This window comes from Echinops telfairi, unplaced genomic scaffold, assembly GCF_000313985.2.
Source record: "Echinops telfairi isolate 266 unplaced genomic scaffold, ASM31398v2 ScPeMD7_2291;HRSCAF=2852, whole genome shotgun sequence".
NCBI lineage: Eukaryota > Metazoa > Chordata > Mammalia > Afrosoricida > Tenrecidae > Echinops > Echinops telfairi.
Window position 1 is genome coordinate 5,241,716 of NW_022106189.1, and position 7,040 is coordinate 5,248,755.

The following is a 7,040-nucleotide window of genomic DNA, read 5'->3' on the forward strand; positions in this document are numbered from 1 at the left end:
TGAACGACCATTTCATAGGGGTTGACCAATTCATAACAGTAGCAAAATTACAGTTATGAAGTGGCAACAAAAATAGTTTTATGGTTGGGGGGCAGTCACCACAACATGAGGAACTGTCTTAAAGGGTTGAGACACTGGGAAGGTTGAGAACCACTGGTCGATGTGAATCTCGATGTCTCAACACAGAAGGCAGTGGGGAGAGGGGACTGAGATTTACTGACCCATGGGTAGAGCTGGACTTCCCCAGTTGGAAAAGGCTTCAAGGGATGCCTGAAGGGGACAGGAAAGCTGAAGGTGGGCACTGGGTGGGCACCCAGGTGTAGCCCCGTGGAATCTGAGCCCCTAGGGAGGGCCTCCCTCATGAGGGACAATGAAGCAAGGGCCCTGGTGGTGTCGTGGTGACCCACTGGGCTGCGATCCTCCTGGTCAACAGTTCTAAATGACCAGCAGTCTCAGAAACCCACAGGGGTCCCTATGAGTCGGCATTGGCTGGTGGTAATGAGTTCATGGCCAGCATTATCCCTCGGATTCGGTGTGGCTTTCAGACTCTTGCTGGAATCCTAGAGCTGAGAACTGCTGAGATCTATTGGGTAAAGGGTCATCTTGCCTGGAGAGAAGCCAGTGCCCTAAGTAGTGAAGTAGGACACAGCCACTCCCCAGCCCAGAGACACGTGGGCCCAGGAGGCGGGGGCTGTGCCGGATGGAGCCAGCATCACCAGGGAAACCTGATGGACCAGAATTCCTGACAACTGACAGTGCACAGACCAACCGACCAGGAGGCAGCGCCTCCTGCTCCCCCTGGTGTCCAAGTAAGAAACACTCTCCCAGCAGCGTCCGGGTGACACTGTCCCAGGCTCAGCCTGTGGGCTAGTAGGAGCCCTGGCCCATCACTCAAGGCCCACTGCTCACTGAGGAAAGCCGCCTGCATCACTCTGTGGGTGGGGTTCCTGTCTCAACACAGCCTGCGGGCATTCCTGTGCACAGGAGCCGACTGGACGTCCAGGTGGGAGACCCCCTTCAAAGTGACATCATTAGGATGAAGGGAGGGAGAGCAGGGCCTTGAGCCTTATCTAGGACATTCTAATGTTTCCCTTGGAGGATGTCTGCATAAATAAGTTAAAAGAAAAAAACCTGATTACCGCTAGCCACAGGGGCCATCTAGCTCCAGGCTGAGGGGCTTGGAAACACCCTGAGGCCCAGGCCACCCCACTGCAGAGTCCCAGGGCCCAGGTGCACGGAAGGTGGGGACCCAGCCACCTCTGGTGCATTGCCAAATCTGCCTTGAGGAGGCCCTCACTTTTTTAGCAGGATGAGCCTGCCCTCTGGGCTCCAGTGTCCTGTCCTTGAGTGGAGGCCCCTGCAGGGTAGGAAGGGTGAGGCCTACGACTTGGTTGGGGGGAAGGGCACTTGCTGCTCTTGGCTTCTGAGCCCCCACCATCAAGAAGAAGCTTTGCAGGCCACTGCTCCAGAAAGTTCTAATTGTCTGCTGAGCACAGACCCTGGGGCCAGGGCTGCCCAAAGCTGCTGTCCCTGCCAGGACTTCCCCATCGAAAGGAAGTGAGCCAGGCCCGAGTGGCAGGATGGTGTCCTTGTGAGCTGTCCCTTCCTGCTGGAAGTGGGAAGGGTCCTTGGGTGGGTGCTGGACAGCTGGGGTGTTGCTCAGGGGTGCCTAGAGCCTCCCAAGCTCTCCTGGGTTTCCCCCAAAATAGGCACACTAGGCTCTGGAAGCCAAGGACATGGAAAGAGGCAGGCGGGGAGGGAGAGAGGGGGACAGTTCTTTCCTCAGGGAGCTTGTCCCCCAGGAAGATGTGCAAATGAGAGTTTGGGCTGGCTGGGGGCTGGCTGGCCAAGCTCAGCCCTCCCCAGCCCCCTGCCCACCCGCTGCCATCGCTGCTGCTGCCACCACCACCTTCACCACTTAAGCAGTGACCATAGCAGAGCCAGCCTTCCTGGCTAGATCCTTTCCTCCCCAGGTAACACAGAAGGGAGGGTAGTGGGATTTGAACCACGATGCCCATCTTTTTAATAGTTTGATTGTCGTATACTTCACATATCACACAAACTGCTTGGTCCTGTGCCATCACCATAATCAGTTATAGATCAGACCATTGTAGTCCATAGAAGGTTTTTTTTTTAAATAACAGTTTTATTGGCATGTACTTTACATTTCATAAAATTCAATAATTCAATCATTCAATCACATCTAGGTGAGTTGTGCAATCATTACCTTATCAATTTTAGAGCATTCCCCCCAGACACCCTGTCTTCAGGTTTCCCTTGGCTAGCACCTGGACCACCCATCCGTGAGTCTGCTCTCCTGTGGCCAGGGCTTGGTGTGGTTGTGATGCCCAAAGCTGGGCCCCCAGGGTCACCCACAGTGGACAGGTTTCAGTGGAGCCTCCAGATGCAGACAGACTAGGAAGAAAGGCCTGGCAATCTCCTCTCAAAAGTCAGCCAGTGGAAGCTAATGATGACGTAACTGATGCTGGTGATGTTAGTCTTTATCACGTGACCGTGGTGCTGTGTCCCTCTGGCTTCTCCGCTGGGGAGCCATTCGACCCCTTTGCATACGCTATGGTTTAGAAGACTTTCATTGTGAATTAGGTGAAGGTTTGTCGAGCAGATCAGAGTTTTACATTCCACAATTCAGAGGTTGCCATTCTACTCCTGTTCGGCTTAAGCTGAGATGCCTGCTGCTGCCGCCTGCACAGCCTTGGACATCTGTCTGCCCTGCACCACAGACAGGAGTCTGTGGAGCGCAGCATCCAGCTCCCAGCCCTGCTCACCAAGGTGCTTCCAGGTCCCAGGGGTGGTGGACCCACCTGCAGATCTGGGTCTGGGCATCCTGGGGTCTCCCTGGGCTTGGGAAATGCCCCTTATCTCGTTGCTCCCTGTCCCCCTCCTCCAGTGCCCCCAAACCCCCAGAAACACCTCCTCAATGCACTTTCACAGGGGTCACCCGTTTCATAACAGTAGCAAAATTACAGTTATGAAGTAGCAATGAAAATAGTTTTATGGTTGGGGGTCACCACAACACGAGGAACTGTAGTAAAGGGCTGAGGCGTTAGGACGGTTGAGAACCAGTGCCATAGAAGAATCCAGCTCAAAAGGTGGGGAAATGGAGCAGATAATTTAAAATTCTCCTAGACTCCAGACTTCCAGGTACCTTGGTGGCTGCATGAACCCCTGAAACTACTGCCCTGAGGTCACCGATAAACCTAAAACCACAAATATCCCCAGGCGTCTTCCTGCTTAAAGCCAAGCAATAGTCTCATGTCGAAGGTCTGCCTGGAGCAGTGCTCTAGATAGGAGCAAATGGACCAGGCCCCGGCAGTCCGGGCAGTCATAGTCGCAGGACGCTTCGGGGCAGGGAGTCTCTGTGAGAGACTGGAGAGGGGTGACGACGCTGAGCAACTGGAAGCATGTTGTCCGTGTCTCCAGCGGCTCAGGTGCAGGAACTCCTGGGGCTGAGCCTGGCTGAACAGGGTGGCACAGGGGGCTCTGCGTCGGGCTCTAACCTCCAGGCAGCCTTGTACTCTTGTCGCCTCGAAACCAGTTCTTCTCAGTCCAACGGGGTCGCATGAGTCGGAATCACCTCGATGGCAGCTTTTTAAAAATGTCATTCTTGTCATTCTAAACAACAGGAGTACAATTAATAAGATGTTCTCAACTTTCCTAATGCCGCAATTCCTCGTGTTGTGGTGACCCCCAACCATGAACTTATTTTCGTTGCTACTTCATAACTGTCATTTTGCTTCTGTTATGAATCGGGCAACCCTTGTGAAAGGGTCGTTCGACCCCCAAAGGGGTTGCGACCCACAGGTTGAGAACCACTGTTTTATAGGTATACAACTTACTGACAACAATTATAGCAGTTAGTTGACTATACGCCATTATTAATCCATGCAGTTTCTCTATCACCAGTAACCCCTGTTCCCACTGTCTCACCCCTAGCAACAATTGATAACTTCATTCTCTAAAATTCAGCTCACTGTCACCGAGTCAATTTGGAGGCACAGCCCCTACGAGTGACTATGAGGTCATCCTGTTGGCCCGAATAGAACCACCCCTGTGAGTTTCCCAAATTGTGCACTCACAGGGGTAGAAAACCTCATCTTTCTCCTGAGAAGTGGCTAGTGGTTTCAAACTGATGACCTTCCCATTAGCAGCCCACCGCATAACTCACTACACCACCAGGGCTCCTTCCCTGCTTTCTGTACAGCGGCCTTTTTAAACAAGGGGGGGTGTCATAAAATACTTGTCCCTTTGTGATTAACTTATTTCACTCAGCATCGTGTCTTCCAGCTCCATCCATCCTGTAGCAGGGTCAAGACTGCATTTCCCCTACTGTGTTCCGCTGTCCGTGTGCACCGAGTTTCGTTTATCCATTTATCTGCTGAGGGACTGGAGCTAATCACATTGACAGAGACTCCATTTCCAGGTAAGTTGGAGTTCACAGATACAGGAATTAGGACTTGAACCTATGTCTCTTTGGTGGGGGACACTAGCCTAGAAGAGCCTCAATGCAGTGTTTTCATTTTTTATGAGGCGGCCAGGTCCAGGTATGAATGATGGTGCTCAGAGAGTTAATGAAGCAGTGCTCCCCCATCCCCCAACCCCCTGCCACCCTGCCACTCCCCACCTCTCTCTCTCCTGGGCCTAGGAGTCCTGGTGGTGTAGTGGTTACACATTGGGCTGTTATCCATAAGGTCAGCCGTTCAAAACCACCAGCCACTTCTTGGGAGAAAGATGAGGCTTTCCACTCTTGTAAAAAGTTACAGTCTTGGAAACCCACAGGGGCAGTTCCACCCTGCCCTATAGGGTCTCTATGAGTCAGAACTTAGCTGTGGGGAGGGCTGTGAGCTGCAGGTGATTCCACACAGCTGCTTTGAAAACTGTAACAAATTGGCTGTTCATGAAGCTTTGGTGAAGGACGTTGTCTTGGAAAATGCTCAGAAGAGTTGCTGAAAGTCATGCTCTTTATGGGAAAGGTGAAATTCCATGTCTGCTGTGTCCGGGAGACAGACAGCGCTCCCTGCCACTGTGTGTGTGTGGTGGACGTGGGGTGCGGTGGTGGCCTGCTCCAAGTCCTTTGAACAGCTGTGTGGGGGCAGTGGGGACTAAAATGAGCCATCGGCACACCTAATCCCCTCCTCACCCCTTCTACTGCCCTGGAGACACCAGTCTCTTTGCATCCTCTGTCCTTTCAGAATACATACATGTTCTTGGACATGGAGTTACAGTGGTGTGAGGAGCTGACACGTAGGTTCTGACTCATAGTGACCTCATGGACAATGGAAACGCCAACTGGTCCTGAGACACCTTACCTGTTGCTAAGTACCAGTCTTATGTTGTAGCCACCGGGTGGATCCATCTGGATGAGGACCTCCCTCTTTTTTCTAATTTACCAAGCACGCCCTTCTTCAGGGACGGTCCCTCCAGATAACATGTCCAAAGTATGTGAAATCAAGGTTGGCCATGTTGGTATCTAGGGAACATTCTGGCTGTACATCTTTCAAGAGAGATTTGTTCATGTTTCAGGCTATCCATGGTATATGTGATATTCCTCCTCATCATCTAAAGGCACCGTGTTGGGCTGGGTTGACTTGAGAAACAAATCCAGAGTCTCATATGTGTGTAAGAGAGAGTTTTATATTAAAGAGTAATTGTATATTGAGAAAGCATCCCAGCCCAGTCCAGATCAAGTCCATAAGTCCAATATTAGCCCATATGTCTGATACCAGTCTGTACATTCCTCTTCAGACTCACACAACAAATGCAAGGACACTAAATGAAGGGAGATCCCAGGCCCATGGGTGGAAAGTCTTGTGGATCCAGTGGTGGTGGAGGCATCTTAGTAGTGGCGTGGGTCTCCACCAGCTCCACCAGCTGCAGGGCTTCAGCATCACTCTGTGTGTCTTGTCAGCAGGAAGACGAAACAGAGAGTGTGTGGGTCTGGCCTCCAGTGAGTTACTTATCTCCATGGCACCTCCAAATGAGGTCATCAAGCTGTGACTTAATTGACAGGCTAGACTCAACCCTTTCGCAGGTTGACATACCTGCCACAGGCCACCAAGTCTCCTTCAGTCTTCCTCCTCCACTGCCCGGCTTTTACATGCAGAGGAGGTGACCGCAGACATCATGCCTTGGGTCAGGCACCCTTAGAATGGGGCTTTCCTTTCGTGCCACAGTGTTTGATCTCCAGACTGCACTTCTCATGAGTGCTGACTGTGGTCCAAGTCAGACAAGACTAATTCAGAGCAGCCCCAGCTGTGGAGCATCTCCACAGTCTGGGCTCTGTGACCGGTATGGAAGAGAGCAGCTGGAATTCTTGACTGGAGGGGGGACAGCTGAGGGTGGGGTCCCCAAGACAAATGTGTTCTGTACCCTAGGTAAGTCAGCCCAGATGCCACATTCTTGGAGAGGAGTGTGCTTTGGGCAAAGGGAACAGGTGTGAGGCGATAGTGCCTGGGACATTAGGGAGAGTTCGGTGGTCAGCAGGGCCAGCACTCGGCACCGAAGAGCCAAGGTCTGAGGTCCTGAGGGGTTTGGGCTTTCTCTGAAAGCAACAGAAAGCGATCTCCCAATTATGGAAGCCAGACGCACAGCCTCGTGTGAGCCGGGCAGACTCCCTCTGAGGGCTCTGGGAAGGGTCCTCCCTCACCTCCCCCATCTTCTGGAGCTGCCACAGCTCCACAGCTGTCCTTACAAGACACTGGGTTTAGGACTCATCCAGAACGCTCTCATATCGAGCCCGTCAATTCAATTACACCCGCAAAGACACCTTTCCCAGAGATACTACCCTGCTTCCCCGAAAATAAGACAGTGTCTTATATTAATTTTTGCTCCCAAAGATGTGCTAGGTCTTATTTTCAGGGGATGTCTTATTTGTCCATGAAAAAGAATACGGCACACATTTATTGTTTATTGTTTTATCAAAAGAGACCTCGCACTTCCTGTCTGCTCCAGCTGCGCTGCGGCCAACAGTGAGCTGCACGGTGGCACCCACTGCTATGGTCCAGAGTCCAGAGTTATGGTAG